The 19,038-nt window shown below is 46.3% G+C and overlaps 1 protein-coding gene and 1 long non-coding RNA gene across 4 annotated transcripts in view; one reads left to right on the top strand and one right to left on the bottom strand.

The window, feature by feature from the left end:
• Window positions 1–19,038, bottom strand: part of Rbm20 (RNA binding motif protein 20) — a 206,095-nt gene that overhangs the window by 78,062 nt on the left and 108,995 nt on the right. The window lies entirely within an intron of this gene.
• Window positions 1,998–18,657, top strand: Gm30890. Its single transcript, XR_877920.2, has 2 exons — window positions 1,998–2,175; window positions 18,072–18,657. It is a non-coding gene; the product is annotated as a predicted gene, 30890 (long non-coding RNA).

Here is a 19,038-nt window from a genome sequence, read left to right as displayed (position 1 = left end):
GGGACCCATAGAACAGAAGAAGGAAGCATCATTACATCTTGTAGGTTTGCTCTTTAAGGGAGGAATGTAACACCCAAACACACATCGGGATTGCAAACCAGCCATCTCCACAGGCCCTTGTACAAGCCGCCCTTGGTACTGGAGCTTGACTGTCCAGTAAGATATCTCCTAGTCACACAGGTACTTCTCTATTGATGCCATTAATGCTAAATACAATTTTAATCTCAAGGGCTGGGAGGTGCCCCATGGTATGGTTCTGGCGTGCTAGCCTGAGAGCCTGGGTTCTGATCTTCAACATTCAGATAAAAAGCCAGGTGTGGAAGTGCATACCCATGACGCCAGTGCTAAATTATAAAGACAGCAAACCTCTGAGACTAACGGGCCAGCTAATCTATAATCAGTGACTTCCAGGTTTAATGAAAGAGTGGAGAGCAATAGAAGACATTGTACATTGACCTCCAGCCTCCACACATAGGTCCATGTAGCTACAAACACACTTTCATCTCTGTTTCTCTCTGACTAGCCACACTACATGCACTCGACAGCCAGATGTGACTGTAATGGACACAGGGGGATGGAAAACTTCCAGCACTCAGAGGACTTGATGAGACAGAACTTCTTAGGATCGTCATGTGACTGACTCTATTCACCTCAGGTCTCTGTGCTACTGTCACCCCAGAGAAGCAAACCAGCTCTTGGGGATATAAGACATGATGTATGGCTGGCCTCTGTCCCCTTTCCTTAGGATACCTTTATCAAAAGAAGTTATCATTTCCTTATTTTATCTTGTGCATGATTACCATTAGAATACAAGTACCACGGAGCAGGCTTCTTGCCATCTTTTTGCCTCTCGGTATGCCTAGAGCAGGCCCTGGCACATGTACATCCATATAGATGTATAAGAATAAATAACAACCGCTGGGCAGCTGGCTCAGCAGGAAAGGCACTTGCTGCCTGGTGACCAGGGTTCACATCCTGGGATGTGCAAGGAAGAAGAGAACCAGTTCCTGAAAGTCACCCATGTGCCATGACTCATGCATACACACGTGTGTGTGTGTGTGTGTGTGTGTGTGTGCGCGCGCGCGCACACACAAATAATGAAGGAATCAAATAGCAAATAACAAATGAAGAAAATAAGTCCAATGTTAAAAGAAAATGAGAGTAAACAAGAGAGCTGAGATGCACCTCAGTCGATAGAGTGCTTGTCAAACAGTACAAAGCCCTGGATTTGATCCACAGCACTGCACCGATTGTACGGGGTAGTACACAGCTTTAAGCCCAGGGCCTGAGAAGTGGAGGCAGGAAGTTCAAGTTCAAGTTCATCCTAAGCTGCATATATATAGCAAGTTCAAGGTCAGGTACATGGACCTCTGTCTCATTCAAACAACAACACAAGAAATGACCGGGAGAGATAGATCAATTTTGTTGAATAAGTGGCAGTAGGGTCTCTCCATCACTCTGGGATTGACATCAGCCATGCCAGCCAGATGCCACATATCTTCCCAGAGACCAAGATAACATCTATTCATAGACCCCTTCAAGGCATATGAAGCTACCATGCCTGGAAGTGCTGAGGGAGGAGCAGAGTAGCTGAAACTAACTCTCAGTTCTTCTCTAGGACCCAAGTACCTTTCCATGCCTTCACCATCAGTCAAACTCCAGCAGGCCACACTATCTTTCTTCCTTCTTTTGTGAAAGACCAAGATTCTAACAGAGCAGCAGACACTCTGTCGCTTGGTCTCTGTTTTCTTCCATCTATGTGTATATAAACATGCAACTCGATGGGGTGCACCCTGGGGTGTAAGGCTGACACTGCCTGCCATGGAGGAGTTCTGCTGGCCTCAGACTAGCAACTCTGCTACAGTCTTACTTTAGTTGTTACTTCAGTGAACATTTGAATGGCTAGAGTGTGACATTTAGCAGATACAGTCTTCACAGCCAAACACCACAGCACAAGGATGTAAAAGCTGTAACGCACACCATGTGTCACAGGGCACCAAGCTTGCATAACAAGCTGAGTATGAAAGTCACCTTTGATTGGGATCAAAATACTCAGCCACATGATCAGAGACCCATAGGAGGAAGGAAAAAAAGCAAATAAAAAGCCAAGCAAAAGCAGATGGGATCCGAGCTATGAGCCAAAAAGGGCGACGTCCTCACAGTCGAGAAAGTTGGGTGAGTAGGCACTAAATAGCCCCATATTTTACCAAGAAAAGGGGGGACAAGTTGGAACTTTGCCAGTGTACCCTTTAGTCTGGATTGAGGAAAGAATCTAATTCTAAGTTGTTTTCCCTCTAAAGACCCTCCAGCCATTGTTCACTGACGTTTTATCTGATCCTCTTCAGTGCTGTTTTATAAGCACGAGAGCCCTGTTTGTGTAGGAGCTCTGCAGGGCAGTGAGCCTTGAAAGAATCGGCAAGAATTAGCCCCCAACATTTTATGAACTTGAATTCCAACAGCCATTTGATACAATTTTCAGGAAATTGGGTCTGTTCTGATGCTTGGCTCATGAATTAATCATAGAAATTGCACACTCTCTGGTCAGAAGCAGCAGAAAAAAGAGGTAAAATCAGGCCTTTTCCACTTTGAATCTTAGACACAGGAGCACAGCTGCCTCCAAAAAGTGGAGAGATGCCAACATCATAGCCAAGGCACTTTGCCAACCATTCTCAGGAGCTCCTCAGCACCTCAGTCTCTGTGTTGGTGAACTCTTTTGTGCTCCTTGTAGATATTCTAAACTGTAACCTCTCGGAGGAAAGGGTGCTATATAGCCCCCTAGTACTGAGCTTGCCAGAAAGAAGCCCATTGAATGTTTCCTGAATGAACAAATGATTTACGGTATATTCTCATGCCCATGGCAATTTCTCAGGTTTCCATCCTATTGTGGAATCTGAATGCCTATCTGTCACAAATTCATGGTCAACATTTGGAATCCGTGTGTGTGTGTGTGTGTGTGTGTGTGTGTGTGTGTGTGTGTGTGTGTGCCACTGTGTTTGTCTGTGTGAGCATATGTCTGGAGACCCAAGGACCACCTTAGCCACTATTCCACAACACCATCCTCTCAGGGGTCATTGCTTTTGGAGACAGGTCTACGCTGGATGACCAAAAAGCCCCATGGGTCTGTCTATCTCCACCTCCCCTGAACTGGGATGTCGAGCCCAATGCTACCATGCCCAGCATTTTAACATGAGTTCTTGGGATCAATTCAGGTCCTCATGCTTGCAAGGCGAGTACTTTACTGCCTGACTTATCTCTTCAGTACTGACATTTAGAGTTTAAAGTTTGGAAATCTTGATCCAACACCAACTGGCCAAAGCGTGACATTATGGGGAAGCCAGAGTCTAGACTTGCAAACTTATGAGTGGCCTGAACTTATTTGCTGATGTGCCCTAAGCTGTAACCAGAGGCAGGAATCCACCTTCACAGTCACAGACACACGTCGGAGTGTTAAGGATCAGGGCAATGGAGAAGACTCCACTGACTAATGTGGCCTCTCCAGACTGCATCAGAGCCAGCTGCCCTTACAGACACTCTTGAAGAGACTGCACCTTAGCCACCACAGGACAGCTGAGAGCCACACAGGGGCAGGGAAGCCAGTTAAGAGTAGAGTTCCCTTGATGGCTCTTTTTTTTTTTTCAAGGCCAAGATTTAACTTATTGCCCAAGAAATTACTTAACCCTCTATAAAAGAACAACAACACATAGAGGGATGGGCTCTTTAATTCCACACTACAGAGGAGCAGTCAGAGAAGGCCTATCAAACATGGCCAACCTGGAGCCCACAAGTCCTCTGCCTATCAGGATACCTATGAATTCAATCCAACCCATCTGTAGGTGACATCAGAGCACAATGTCAAAAGGTTGGACATCCCTGAAACTCTACACCAGATCAGTCTTTCCCACTGCCTCTTGGAAGCAATACCAATCTGTGACTCTGCGTTCCCTTGATCATTCTGCCTCTGAAATTTCTGATTTTCCTAAGGACAACTATAACTGTCAAACACATATGCATAATCATACACAATGGACATGAAATATCCTTTTCCCAGAAGAGCAGATATGATGGGTCACATTGTCTGGCCTGTAATCTCTCATTGAAAACAACTTGCACTCGATTGCTTTATAAACAGTAAAAAGTTACAGACATGGTACAGCCTGACAGTTAGGGGCCATGTGGATGAGAACCCAAAGAAAGTAGAGTAGTACTGTGGTGGTTTGGATGAGAACAAGTAAGAGAGAAACTTAAAGGAAAACACACATTACCTTCAGTGAAACAGAAGAGTGAAAAATGAGATTGCAACATCAAAAATGGATGACAAAGACAACTGAGTATCTTAAGTGTACCAAAGGGGAGAAATGGCCAAGCTGAGTTAGTGCTGGAGATACCACATAGCTCACTCTGTGCTGGAGATACAATAAAGCTCACTTATATGCTATATGCTCACTTATATGCTAGATATATATATATATATATATATATATATATGCTATATATATATATATGTATGTATATATATATAGCTCACTTATATGCTAGAGATGAGATACAATATAGCTCAGTTAGTGCTGGAGATACAATATAGCTCAGTTAGTGCTGGAGATACAATATAGCGCAGTTAGTGCTGGAGTACCCCAGGTAGTCAGGCATTTGCCTAATCTGTACAAAGTCCTGGCTCTATCCCTAGCACCACATAGATTGGGCTTGGTGGTATGTGTTTGTAATCAGGTAAATGGATAGAACTATAAAGGATTGTACTGAGTGAGGTAACCCAGACTCAGAGAGTCTCTCTCTTCTATGGCTCCTAGCTCTAAATCTCAAGATGTGCATTGTGGTTTGAATACAGGAATGGTCCCCACAGGCTCATATATTTGAGTGCTTAGAGAGTGATACTACTTGTTGAAGTAGATGTGGCCTTGTTGGAGGAAATGTGTCATGGGACATGGGCTTTAGGTTCTCAGAAGCCCAAGCCAGGCTCAGTGGTTCTCTCTCTTCTTACTGCCAGCAGATGGGGTGTAGAACTCTTAGCTTCTCCAGCACCATGACGGCATCTGTGTGCCCAAAGCTCCCTGCCATGGTGACAATGGACTAAACTTCTGAAACTGTAAGAAAGATCTTTCCTTCTGTGGTCCTGGTGCCTCTTCCCAGCAATAGAGCCCTGACTAAGACATGAGAGTACAACTTGTATAGTACAGAAAAAGGAAAGCAAACTGAAAATGGCGTGGGGGGGGGGGCATCAGGGGGAAGCTACAGGGAACAACAAGTGATTTAAAGGGGGAAATGGGAAAGAGGAACTTTTGTTAGGGACAGGGAGGGAGGTCAAGACATAAGGAGAGAGAAGGTAAATGAGATTAGAGAATGTCTGTAAAGCCATAAGGAATCATATTATTATTTCCCTAAAATTGCATATAATACATGTGTGTCTGTGTATATACATATACATATACATATACATATACATATACATATACATATACATATACATATACATATACATATACATATACATACATTAACAGTTAAATGAAATCTACTCAGCTGGTCAGACAAGACTCATCCCAAGAGCCTAAGAGCCACGGACTATATAACAAAACCCCCACCACCAAGCTTGAGAAGCCCCCTTTTAAGCTGTGGGTCAGAGGAGTCCAAGAGACTCCCAAAACATGCTAGGCTGTTGCTGTAGCCCTTGCTTGCCTCCCGGATGTTGAGTAGGGACTCCTAGTGAGTCCCTATTGATGAAGACATCATGTACTTCAGACACAAGACCCTGAGGATCTAGCTGAAAAGTCTCCTCTGGGTGCTAGCTTTCCTGGTACCAGAAGGTGCTGTGCAAGCTTCCAAGTGAGGAAAACAACCCATAGTCCTACTCAGGTATGATGCCTGTGAACTAAAACAACAACAAATATGGCACAGTAACCCTGAGGACCATAGCTCTCTAATTAAACTTAAGACACACTCAACAGAAGGGAAGCCATGCCTGGTGCTGGAGGCCTAGCCAACTACTTGGGTTTAGAGAAGTCATGGGTCTGGAGGAGCCCCCATCCCCACTTCCTTAAGCCAGCATAATCCTTAACTACCTTCCAAATATCTCTCCTTATCCCCAGATACATGTGGCTCTCTGCTAGTCACTACTGCTTTGGTGAGGGATGTTGATAATGGTGGAGGAGACTATGCACTGAAGTGAGGCTGGGATGTACGGAAAAGCTGTACCTTAATTTTTCTGTGAACTTGTGTAGCCTTTAAGGGGTGCCCATGTGCTGTGGGAAAGCCTTGCTCCTCACTGTCCCCCGCTTTCCAGCATCCAACAGCAATAGTTTTCTATTTGAACTTTACAATTTTAATGCTTTCACCCAAAATAGCCCTGTTTATAACTGAATGCAAAACTCATAGGTGAGTTCCTTAGACAAGTACATTACGCTTATCATCATGGGTGTTGGAAATGAAGTCTGATGGGATTAAATGGTTGAACCAAAGTCATGGTGACTTCACCTAGACAGTTTGGAATACTTTTCAGGTCGGTCTGTCTTTCCTGTCTTTCTTTCTTTCTTTTTCTTTTTTTCTTAAGATTTGTTTATTATTATACATAAGTACACTGTAGCTGACTTCAAATGCACCAGAAGAGGGCATCAGATCTCATTACTGGTGGTTGTGAGCCACCATGTGGTTGCTGGGGTTTGAACTCAGGACCTTCAGAAGGGCAGTCAGTGCTCTTATCCGCTGAGCCATCTCACCAACCCCTCTTTTTTTTTTTAACATATTAGTATTTTTGTATGCGGTGTGTATGTGTTCAGATGAATATGGGTCACTGTGTGTGTGTGTGTGTCTCGCACGCACACGCGTGCACATGTGTGTGGTCCGAGGTTGACATCAGTTATCTTCCTCAGTGGCTTTCCATTTTATTTATTAAGGCAGAGTCCCTCCCTGACCCCAGAGTTGCCCAATTCAGCATATCTAGCCAAGCTTTCAAGGGACCGTTTTTCTTTGCCTCCCAAGTGCTGGGATTACATGTGGCCTGCCATGCCTGCCCAGCTGTTATGTAAGCACTAGAGATCCCACTTCAAGCCTTATGCTTACAATTACTTTATCCACTGAGCTTTCTCTCTAGTCTCCAGATTTTATTTTTTAAATTATTTTCAGTTTATGTGTGTGCTTGTGTAAGCTCGTGGGCACCATTGCATGGGAGTCTGCAGAGGACAGAGACAGCACTGAGTCCTCTGGAATTGGAATTACCATCATAATGAGCCACCAGGTAGATTCCAGGCACCAAACTCAGGTCCTTTGTAAAAGTGACAGTCACTCTAGACTTCTGAGTTACCTCTCTTCCGTCCACCAAATTTGATTTTTATTGCCTCCACATACACACTCATATATCACAAATACTGAAAAATTTCTCAGTTTTATAGATAGCCTAGAATTGAGCCTGCCTCATCTTGCTGCTATGTAGTCTACACATATTTATAAAAGATTACCAGTAGCCACAGATGTATAAGTGTGTAATTACCAGTGCTTTTGCAAGACTCTAATATTTATGCAATCATGCAACACAGTGCCCCAACAATGGGGATTAATGTTAGCAGGACCTACAGTCAGGCCTGAGCTTGAATTTGGCTTCCCAATGAGATGTTTGCCAAAAACAATGTTGCTGCTAAGATGGGGGTGGGGGAGATGTACCCTGAAAGGACTGGCCTGACCAGAAAACAGAATTAGCGTCCCTGGGATAGAGGAGGTGCCACGCGATGCCTGGTAAAGGGGGAGGGAGACACATAAGTAACAAGTAACGGCACTGGGCACTGGTTTAAGAACTAAATCTATGAAGACTTTTTAAGAAACCAATTTTATCTTAATAGGATGGATTTCAAGAGCAACTTCCCTTGTTGCCAATTTTCTGTATAATTTCTCAACAACTTCCATAAATCACAAGATTTCAACACAGGTCACTGAAATGGCTCTGGCAAACCCTTACTCCCCTCCCCCAACCCTCCCCCGCTCCGGGGCCACCCCCCCCCCCAAGTCCCTTTCTCTCTATTGATTTTACAAACTTGAACTTGTCACTTGAACTCTTAGCTGAGGTCGTTCTAGCCACACAGGTCAGCAATCTAGCGGCAGAGCTTAAAAGTTATGAAATCAAATCCCAGCGTGAGCCATGGGGCCCACAGCTTTTAAAAAGGTTGCTGTCTTCCCACTTCTTAGAAGACAGTATTGATATGTAGCCCAGGCTGACCTTTGACCCATGGCCCTCCTGCCTCAGCCCACTGGGTACTGAGACTACAGGTTACCTCACCGTGCCTGGAGTGTCCAAGTCACAGATGGTTGTAATGCACAGGTCCTACAAAATACTGTGCAAACAGCGAGGAGCCCCAGTGGACCTTCGTTTCTCAGGCCACCTTCCAAAGGGGAAACCTCAAGCCCAGTGAAGAGTTTCCTTCACCAAGAAACAGAAATGACAGAGGAAAGGTCAGATTCACACTTAGAGAAACGAGGTTTCTTTATCCACTGCTGAGTTCCATGTCCAACCCTGATATGACTGACTCTCAAGTCAGACTTAAAATTGAGTATCTTAAGACGCACTCTTCTTGGGTTGCAGAAATAGCTCAGTCAGCAAGGTGCTTACTGGGTAAACACACAGTCCTGAGTTTCATTACCAGGACCTGTGTCAAAGGCAGCCTTGGTCTCCAAAGGCATAAAGATCCCTGAGGCCACTGGCAGGACAGTATAGCCCAACCTGTAAACTTCAAGCCAGTGAGAGACCCTGTCACAAAAATACAAGCTGCCAGGGGCTAGAGAGATGACTCAGAGGTTAAGAGCTCATATCGCTCTTGCAGAGGACCCAGGTTCATTCCTAGCACTGACATGGTTGTTCATATCTACCTATAATTACAGTTTCAGGAACCTGATGCCTTCTGGCTTTGGTAGACTTCTGCACATATGTGGTGCACATACATTCACAACTGGCATACACACACACACACATGCATCCATCACTTATTTAAGATAACCAACATCTTGGCTTTACTCTCCTCAGGGACAGTTAGCAGTGATAAGGACAACTATATAACTCAGTCACAATGGAAGGGCACGAACGTCTTTATCTTTGAATCTGTCTATGGGCAAGAGACGTGCTGTCCTATATCACAAATGAGAAAACTTAAGCAAGGCTTCAGGTGAAAAAAAACATTCCAAGGACCCTATCTTCAAATTACCAGGTTCCAGAGAATCACCTTAACCAAAACGCAGGAACCTCTGTAGGCACCCATTACTCCCTTCTCGCACGTCATACCTGGGTATATTCCTTGGCTCTCTGTCAGGTCTTATGACTCCACAGTAATGGAGTCCAATTATGCAGGTCACTGTCAGCAGCTACAGACCCATCTAATTAAGGAGCTGGGTGTGGTTTTGAGCATGCTTATCACTGCAAGGTATGCAGATCCACCTGCCACGTCCAGGGTCTGAGCAAAGCCAGGCAGGGCCTGTGAAGTACAAGGCTAAGGAAGGCTGTGAAGCCAGAGCCGCCTCTCCCTGGGCTCCAGCCGAACTCTCTGTACAACCTCACCTCCTCATTAGGCCCACTGTCCTGTTTAGACTTCCTCGGCGAGAAGCCCCGGGGACACAGCTCACACATGGCCTTGCTAAGATCAGAATGTATCTTTGGGCCTGACCATTTCCACTTTTATATGTCAGCTTCTATGCTGCAGGTGGAGGTTAGTGGTTGTTTTCTGTTTCCTTAAAAAATGTTTTAAATATAAAGGTCTTTAGGGCTGGGGATATAGCTCACTCTTAGATGTTTGCCTAGTACACTGCAAGGTTCTTGGTTGAATTCTCACTGTTGAAAAATACTAAATATAAATAAAATAAAGGCTAAAGCAATCCCTTAGACTCCCAGTGTCCTGATTAAGCAACTGTAAAATGTGTCATTTCTGTATGGTGGGTAAAGTTTGCTGTCCCTGTCTTGTTTTTTCTGGCTCCTTATGTCCAGGAACAGCAGTCAGGGCCATTTCTGGGCCATAGCCTTAACTGTGCATCACTGATAATCACACCGTAACCCAGTCAGACCTCTCAACTGTTTCTCGTCTGAGTAGAGCTTTAAAACCTTTTCTAGGAAGCCTTTAACATTTAAGTTGGCATTGAATCAATACATTCCTGGGGTACGGTATGCTATCTTCTACATGTCTATAAGGGACAATGATCAAATCAAAAACCATATGTCCCACCAAGCCAAATATTTATTATTTCTGTGTGTATTAGAAACATTCACAATCCTCTTTTGGGGTATACAACAAATCGTTGTTACCGACAGCTCCCCTACTGTGCTGTAACGGACTTTTCAGAACTGGTTGGTTTGTTTGTTTTGTCTCTGTGTCTTTCTGTACCTTCAACCAGTCTTTATCATGTCTCCTCCTCTTCACGACAGCCTCTGGGAGTCGCCACCGCTCACCAACATCTCATTTTCAACTTATTCCTTTTATGTCTGTTATTTTCAGTGTCAGGGATTGAGCCCAGAGCTCTGCACATGTCAGGTGGTCACCTTACCACAGGGCCAGACCCCAACCCAACTAGTCTTAGTGTCTATGAGGTGAGAGCACATGGTATCTGTCTGAATTATTTCAACTAACACCAACTCTGGATTCACTTATACTGCTATAAATGATAAGAGTTTCATTATTTTTAATGGCTAAATAATATTCTTGTGTGTATGTGTGTGTATATGTGTGTGTGTATGTGTGTGTGTGTGTGACAGAGAGAGAGAGAGAGAGAGAGAGAGAGAAAGAGATTTTCTTTATTTCTTTCTAAGAAATTCTTTTTAATCCTTGAAGTCTTGAAGATTTTCTGCTGGGATTATTGTTAAAACAAAGTTGAAGTTTCCATTTGCACATTTTCATGTAGCTGACCAGCTGAAGTATATATATATATTTTACATGTTGTGAGGCAAAAATCTAATATTGTTTTCTAAAAAGGGACCCAGTTATAAGTCGGGTACAGCTGTACACACTTGTAATCCCTGTGCTTGGGACGCTAAGGCCAGAAAAATCACAAGTTCAAGGCCAGGCTTAGTTACACCCTGAGAATTTATTTCAAACAGCCAGAAACAAAACCAAAGAAATACAGAAGAGGAAATCCAGTTGAATCTAAGTGAAGGGCACAGTCCCGCACACTGACTTAAAATCACAGCTAGGGGCAGTGAGATGTCTCAGTGGGTAAAGGCACCTGCCTTCGAGCTGGACAACCCAAGTCCAGTCCTGGATCCCACGTGGTAGAAGCAGAGACTGACTCCTGCACATTGTCTGCTGAGCTCTACGTGTGACACATGGCGTGTGCACACAAAATAAAGAAAACCCAAGTTAAGGCTCTCCTGGGCTGAGCTTACAGCGATGCTGGGCTGAGTTTACAGTGATGCCTGGGCTGAGCTTACAGCGATGCTGGGCTGAGTTTACAGTGATGCCTGGGCTGAGCTTACAGCGATGCTGGGCTGAGTTTACAGTGATGCCTGGGCTGAGCTTACAGCGATGCTGGGCTGAGTTTACAGTGATGCCTGGGCTGAGCTTACAGCGATGCTGGGCTGAGTTTACAGCGATGCCTGGGCTGAGCTTACAGCGATGCTGGGCTGAGTTTACAGCGATGCCTGGGCTGAGCTTACAGCGATGCTGGGCTGAGTTTACAGTGATGCCTGGGCTGAGCTTACAGCGATGCTGGGCTGAGTTTACAGCGATGCTGGGCTGAGTTTACAGCGATGCCTGGGCTGAGTTTACAGTGATGCCTGGGCTGAGCTTACAGCGATGCTGGGCTGAGTTTACAGTGATGCCTGGGCTGAGTTTACAGCGATGCTGGGCTGAGTTTACAGCGATGCCTGGGCTGAGTTTACAGTGATGCCTGGGCTGAGCTTACAGCGATGCTGGGCTGAGTTTACAGCGATGCTGGGCTGAGCTTACAGCGATGCTGGGCTGAGTTTACAGTGATGCCTGGGCTGAGCTTACAGCGATGCTGGGCTGAGTTTACAGCGATGCCTGGGCTGAGCTTACAGCGATGCTGGGCTGAGTTTACAGCGATGCTGGGCTGAGTTTACAGTGATGCCTGGGCTGAGCTTACAGCGATGCTGGGCTGAGTTTACAGTGATGCCTGGGCTGAGCTTACAGCGATGCTGGGCTGAGTTTACAGTGATGCCTGGGCTGAGTTTACAGCGATGCTGGGCTGAGTTTACAGCGATGCCTGGGCTGAGCTTACAGCGATGCTGGGCTGAGTTTACAGCGATGCTGGGCTGAGTTTACAGCGATGCCTGGGCTGAGCTTACAGCGATGCTGGGCTGAGTTTACAGCGATGCTGGGCTGAGTTTACAGCGATGCTGGGCTGAGCTTACAGCGATGCTGGGCTGAGTTTACAGCGATGCTGGGCTGAGTTTACAGCGATGCTGGGCTGAGTTTACAGTGATGCCTGGGCTGAGTTTACAGTGATGCCTGGGCTGAGTTTACAGCGATGCTGGGCTGAGTTTACAGCGATGCTGGGCTGAGTTTACAGCGATGCTGGGCTGAGTTTACAGTGATGCCTGGGCTGAGCTTACAGCGATGCTGGGCTGAGTTTACAGTGATGCCTGGGCTGAGTTTACAGCGATGCTGGGCTGAGTTTACAGCGATGCTGGGCTGAGTTTACAGCGATGCTGGGCTGAGTTTACAGCGATGCTGGGCTGAGTTTACAGTGATGCCTGGGCTGAGCTTACAGCGATGCTGGGCTGAGTTTACAGTGATGCCTGGGCTGAGTTTACAGCGATGCTGGGCTGAGTTTACAGTGATGCTGGGCTGAGTTTACAGTGATGCCTGGGCTGAGCTTACAGCGATGCTGGGCTGAGCTTACAGCGATGCTGGGCTGAGCTTACAGTGATGCCTGGGCTGAGCTTACAGCGATGCTGGGCTGAGTTTACAGTGATGCCTGGGCTGAGCTTACAGCGATGCTGGGCTGAGCTTACAGCGATGCTGGGCTGAGTTTACAGTGATGCCTGGGCTGAGCTTACAGCGATGCTGGGCTGAGTTTACAGTGATGCCTGGGCTGAGCTTACAGCGATGCTGGGCTGAGTTTACAGCGATGCCTGGGCTGAGCTTACAGCGATGCTGGGCTGAGTTTACAGCGATGCCTGGGCTGAGCTTACAGCGATGCTGGGCTGAGTTTACAGCGATGCTGGGCTGAGTTTACAGCGATGCCTGGGCTGAGCTTACAGCGATGCTGGGCTGAGTTTACAGTGATGCCTGGGCTGAGCTTACAGCGATGCTGGGCTGAGTTTACAGCGATGCCTGGGCTGAGCTTACAGCGATGCTGGGCTGAGTTTACAGTGATGATGCCTGGGCTGAGCTTACAGCGATGCTGGGCTGAGTTTACAGTGATGCCTGGGCTGAGTTTACAGCGATGCCTGGGCTGAGTTTACAGCGATGCCTGGGCTGAGCTTACAGCGATGCTGGGCTGAGTTTACAGCGATGCTGGGCTGAGTTTACAGCGATGCCTGGGCTGAGTTTACAGCGATGCCTGGGCTGAGCTTACAGCGATGCTGGGCTGAGTTTACAGTGATGCCTGGGCTGAGTTTACAGCGATGCCTGGGCTGAGCTTACAGCGATGCTGGGCTGAGTTTACAGTGATGCCTGGGCTGAGCTTACAGCGATGCTGGGCTGAGTTTACAGTGATGCCTGGGCTGAGCTTACAGCGATGCTGGGCTGAGTTTACAGTGATGCCTGGGCTGAGCTTACAGCGATGCTGGGCTGAGTTTACAGTATGCCTGAACTTGTTTCCTGTCTCCTCAGGGTCCTGTGCCTGTAGCTTACCCCAGACATGCCGTTCTCTCTGTGCTTTGACAGAGCTTTCTGAGTCTCTCCACTAGGGTCCCTGCAAGCATTATTCTACTCACAGCTGTGTCCCCCACAGTTTGGTTGACACTATGAACAGTATCCTTAGTTAGATAACGTTGCCCAGAGGTTGCTGTAGATCTTGAAACTCTGTCTTCCTTTTGTATTCCATGCAACACCTTTGGAAGTTGCAGGACCTCCAAACATGTAAGCAGGTGATCTTCATGGAACAAGAACACTGTTCCATAGAACGTGAACCAGGGCTTTTCTGACTCTAGAAAACATAGTAGATGCTAGGGAAGATTTAGGCAGCTGATTGTACAAATGAATGTTTTTTAAGGCTGTGTGGAGGGGTGTGCATGTGTGTGTGCATATTGCCTGTGCCTGTGTGTGTGTGTATATGGGTATACACACTTAACTTTGTAGTAAGAGTACCTCATTTAGCCAGGCTCTGGGGTTTCAAAGGGTCAAGGGCAGAAGGATTTTGGTTTTTAAAAAGCAAATTATCTCAGGGACTTGGGACTTGACCACCCTCTGGAAACGGTCGGCCCTCCCTCACCCTCCTTGTTTATCTTGTATGAACATGAACTAATTGAAGGATTAGCTGGCCCCTCACACGGGTCACTGACTTCTCAGATACGAGAAGCTGTTCCTTTGTACAGATCAGCGACTTCAGATAAAGGAGGCAGCTGCTCACATGGTCATCTGGACTAATGCCACACACCTCTGGCTTCTGGGAGAGAATGCAAGTCCTGGGAATGTAGCCAGCACAATCCCCCTGAGGCTGTGCACACAAAACCAGCAGGAACTCCATTCAGTCCCGAGGAGGAGAGAGCAAAGTCCCAGCTTTGTTCCCTGCTCAGGCTGAAGGCCTCCTCCTCTTCCTCCAACTCCTGCTCCCTGTGCCACACAGTTCAATACACTGGCTGAGGTGGGAAAATACAACTGGTTAACTCTTAGTTAACACTCAGGTAAGATGACTAGAGCCCTGTCTAAAAGGCACCGACACCCCCAACTCTGCTCAGCTTGTCTGAACAAACAGTTGGGAAGACAAACCGCAGGACGAATGCTGCTCCTCTGTAGTGAAATAAGGAACAGGAAGCCGTCGCCCACCAGCAAGGAAGCACACAGGGCTCAAACGCACAGGACCCAATGGGGAGCAGGAGCAGGTGGCCCAGAGGAGCAGAAGGCAGAGGATCTAGGCTCGAACCTCAGCCCTTGCTGCTTTGTCTTCATGGGCAATCCTTCAACCTCTCAGTACCTCATCCACAAAGAACTGTACTGAAAATCCTGGGTGGTTATTTGTGTACATATGTGTGTGCATGTATGATGTGAAATCCAGATGTGTGCACATGGCACAGTGCATTTGTAGGAGGCAGAGGACAACCTCTGGTTGTCAGTCAGTGACTTTCCACCTTTTTAAGATGGTAGAATTTTCTTCTCTGGTGTCCTATAACGCCGAAGAGGCATGCTGTAATTACAGCTACTCAGCATTAACTGAGTCTGGCTTTCAACAAGAGTTACAAGGATTTGAACTTATGTCACCCGGTTAGTGAAGCAAACTCATTTACCCGCTGAGCCATCTTTGCAGACTGAACGATTGGTTTTCAGCACAGGGAGGCATGAGGAAACGGAAGTGTTAGCTGGGCTCTTCTGAAAAGACAACGTACACGGCCTTAGGTGCTTTCCTTTGGTGTGCTATTAAACGTCCTTTTATCACTACCTGTCTCAGCACACAGCCAGCCCCACACAGGATGAAGCACTATTCCCACTGCAAACACCCATGTTATTACAGCACCCTCCTGAATGGCTCCTAATATCCACCCACGGCTCCAGGCCCTATGTTCAGGAAGCCACTGGAGTGCCTCCCATAGAGTGCACCACAGCACATCACTGCCCCACGCTACACCTTAAGGGGCTCCTCCTCACCAAGCCCAGAGTTTTCAGAAAGGTATTCATCTTACTGGCATCTCTCCTCCCCTCCGCAGGCCTTTTGAGTCGGGCACTCTGGCCACCCACACCTACACAGACATACCATACACCTTTCTGGCTCTGAATGGTGTCACGTGCCACTGTCTAATTCCAGAACTAGCGGGATTCACACTTCCCTACTTGAGTGTTGTGAGGCCTTGTCCTCTTTCAGCCCTGCCCCACAATGCCTTTTGCGTAGTAATGTTTCAAGAATATGAAAGAGAGGCCAGACCAAACAGCAGGACTCGATTTCAAAATCATTATGCATGGGGGAAAGAAGCTGTCCACAAAACACCATCCACTGGGTTACTACATTTATAGGAACTATCCAGGATCGCCAAACCCATGGGGACGCAATGCAGACCCATGCTTACCACAGGCTGAAGAAGAAGTTGTTGTTGTATAATGAGTACAGGGTCTCGTTAGGGATGAAAAGAGGGTTCCAAAACCAAACAGAGGTTGGACTTATCGCATGTAATTCGTGGTCAGTTTTATGTTATGGGTGTTTTACCACCAAGAGGGAAAGTCACAAAACACAAGCAGAGAAAGTATAAATAAATAGTCCAGGTGTACAGAGCTAGTGTGTGCACTCATGAACGCCCAGCTTTTCAGTGAAAATTTAGGGTCCACACAGAGCTTTCCTCCAGCTCTGCATCCTAACCAAGCCTAGCACATCCTTCCTGACGTTGCCTCTGAGTGAGCTGGTCCTTGGCAACCTTCCTTCTTAGAGATGGTCTTGGCACACAGAAGACTTGCTGTCTGTGGTCACTCTTCGGCTGCTGGGTGCCTGCTGTTTTAAGCACCACCACTGGCTAAGCCTTCAGAGTCCCCACCCCCACCCCCAGGTAATACCAACCCGCCTGACACAAGGAACACTCATGTTTTTCAGCTTTGACTTGCCTTGCAGCTGAAAACTTCTCACGCTCTTGGTTGGCAAAACATAGCAGAGTCTCCTGTTGGTGGATCAATCTCAGGAAATGCCTTCAGACCTCAGAACCACTAATTCCCTGCTCCCCATTGTCCGCTCTCTGATGGAAAAACAAAGCTGGCTCCACTTTCTCCAACACTCACAAGGGAACATTTCATCTCTCTGCCTCAGCCACTGCACACCATTGAAAATGTTCAGAGCGGTGTTTTAGAAGGTCAGGTTGGAAAATGTGAGCATGTGAGATTACAGCTTAAAGAGTTTAAACAGGTAAAGGTAAAATGAGTGCTGCTTCTCCCGCAAAAGTTGCTTTTCTTGGTGTATTCAAGAACCAACAAGAAGCCAGGCAGTGGTGGCACATGCCTTTAATCCCAGCACTTGGGAGGCAGAGGCAGGCGGATTTCTGAGTTCAAGGCCAGCCTGGTCTACAGAGTGAGTTCCAGGGCAACCATGACTATACAGAGAGACTCTGTCTCCAAAAACAAAAAAAAAAAAAAAAAAAAAAAAAACAAAACCAACAGTCCTGTGTAGAGAAGAAGAGGGCGGCCATCAGCTGGGAGTTGAGGGAGGTAAATATGATGAAAGCACACATTACACACTTCTCCAAATGAAAATATAATGAAGCCTATTATTTAGAACAATTACACACGCTAATGAAGTTTTGGTTAAAGGTAAAAATAATATCCTTCCCTCTATCCTTCCACCTATCATTTTGTGGAGGCCTCAGGCGAGCCCGTGACCCCTGACCCCCAGGAGTGAGTTGTCCTATCTACAGGAAGGAACAAAAATGCTTTCCCATGAAGCTTCCCAGGATGAAAGTGCTCCCTTAAGGGCAGAGGACTGAACACTGGGACAGAAAGAGCTCTGTGTCCAGGGGGAAAGGGGCACCCCCATGTACCTCTTCACCTTAGGCACTGGTTTCTGCACCACCATGGCCCAGGGGGACAGCAGGATCTGAAGCGGCCTGAGAAGCCAGGGCCGCTGACAGACCAACCACAGGGGAAAAGGATGTTTTGTGTGAATTGGGTTTTTTTGGTTTTTATTTGTTTGTTTATTTTTCTTCTCAACTAATACTTAACTCTCTTCTCCCTGTTGATGCACAGCCAGTCAGAGACCATTTTCAAGAAGTCTCACTTTCTATTCAAAAATAAATACAGATGCTCCAGAACTTTCCAGAACAGTACCAAGGGGACTTGCCCTTAACATTCAGTTTCCTGGTGGCTCTTATGCAGAGGGTCCTCTACCTCCTGTGGCATTACCTTCTGTGGTCTTCTTTAGTTACCTCCGATCAACTCTTGGGTTAGTTTCTATTTGTTTTAAGGCGATAATATATCCTAACTAGAAGTTTATTTCTCTCACAGATCACAGAACAGCCTCTTGGGAGAAGGGAAGGCAGAGGCGGCTCGAAGCCACCGGCCATGCTGCATCAGCCGAGAAACAATGAGATGAGCGAATGCTGCTGCTGAGGCTACTTTCTTATCTTATAGTCCAAGGTCTCACATCCAGAGAATGGCTCCACCCACACCTAGGATGGGTCTTCCTCCCTCAGTTAATACCATCAGGAAAGTTCCCCACAGTATGCCCAAAAGGTCCAACTCCCAGGTGATTCTAAGATAGTGAATGCTAACCCTCACAACTCTGGTCTGAAAGCATCAAGTGGGAAACTCCAGGAGGAAACATTGTATTAGTTTTGAATCTGTACCTGAATGTGTACCTCTGAGTGGCATGATGAAATGCCCTGCTACCCTCCTGTGCCCTGCGCCAATGTGAACCATCCTTTACCCAGCATCTCCACACAGTATAGACTTCCTGCCTTAGGTGCCTAGTAGTCTTGACTGCCAGATCAACTCCTGGACTACCACACTGTTTGCCTGTTTTACTTAGTAATGCCCCAAGACTCAAGACTAATGAAGCTGGCAATTTCAATAGTTTATTTTATAACTGTTTCATTTTGTTTCTACTTATTATTGATCTCTTATGTGTTAAGTAAAACTTTATCAGCTGGGCAATGGTGGCCCACACCTTTAATCCCAGCACTTGGGAGGCAGAGGCAGGAGGATTTCTGAGTTCGAGGCCAGCCTGGTCTACAGAGTGAGTTCCAGGACAGCCAGGGCTATACAGAGAAAACTCTGTCTTGAAATACCAAATAATAATAATAATAATAATAATAATAATAATAATAATAATAATAATAATAAATAAGTAAAACCTTATCATAAGTATATATACATGTATGTGTGTATGTATGTATAGGAAAATGTACATGATGAGAGCTCAGAATTAGCCAGTGGTTCTAGGCATCCATGGAGCCTCAGAATGAAAGCTCCT

This window comes from Mus musculus, chromosome 19, assembly GCF_000001635.26.
Source record: "Mus musculus strain C57BL/6J chromosome 19, GRCm38.p6 C57BL/6J".
Classification (NCBI taxonomy): domain Eukaryota; kingdom Metazoa; phylum Chordata; class Mammalia; order Rodentia; family Muridae; genus Mus; species Mus musculus.
Note: the sequence above shows the minus strand (reverse complement) of the source record. Positions and strands in the feature narration are given on the sequence as shown.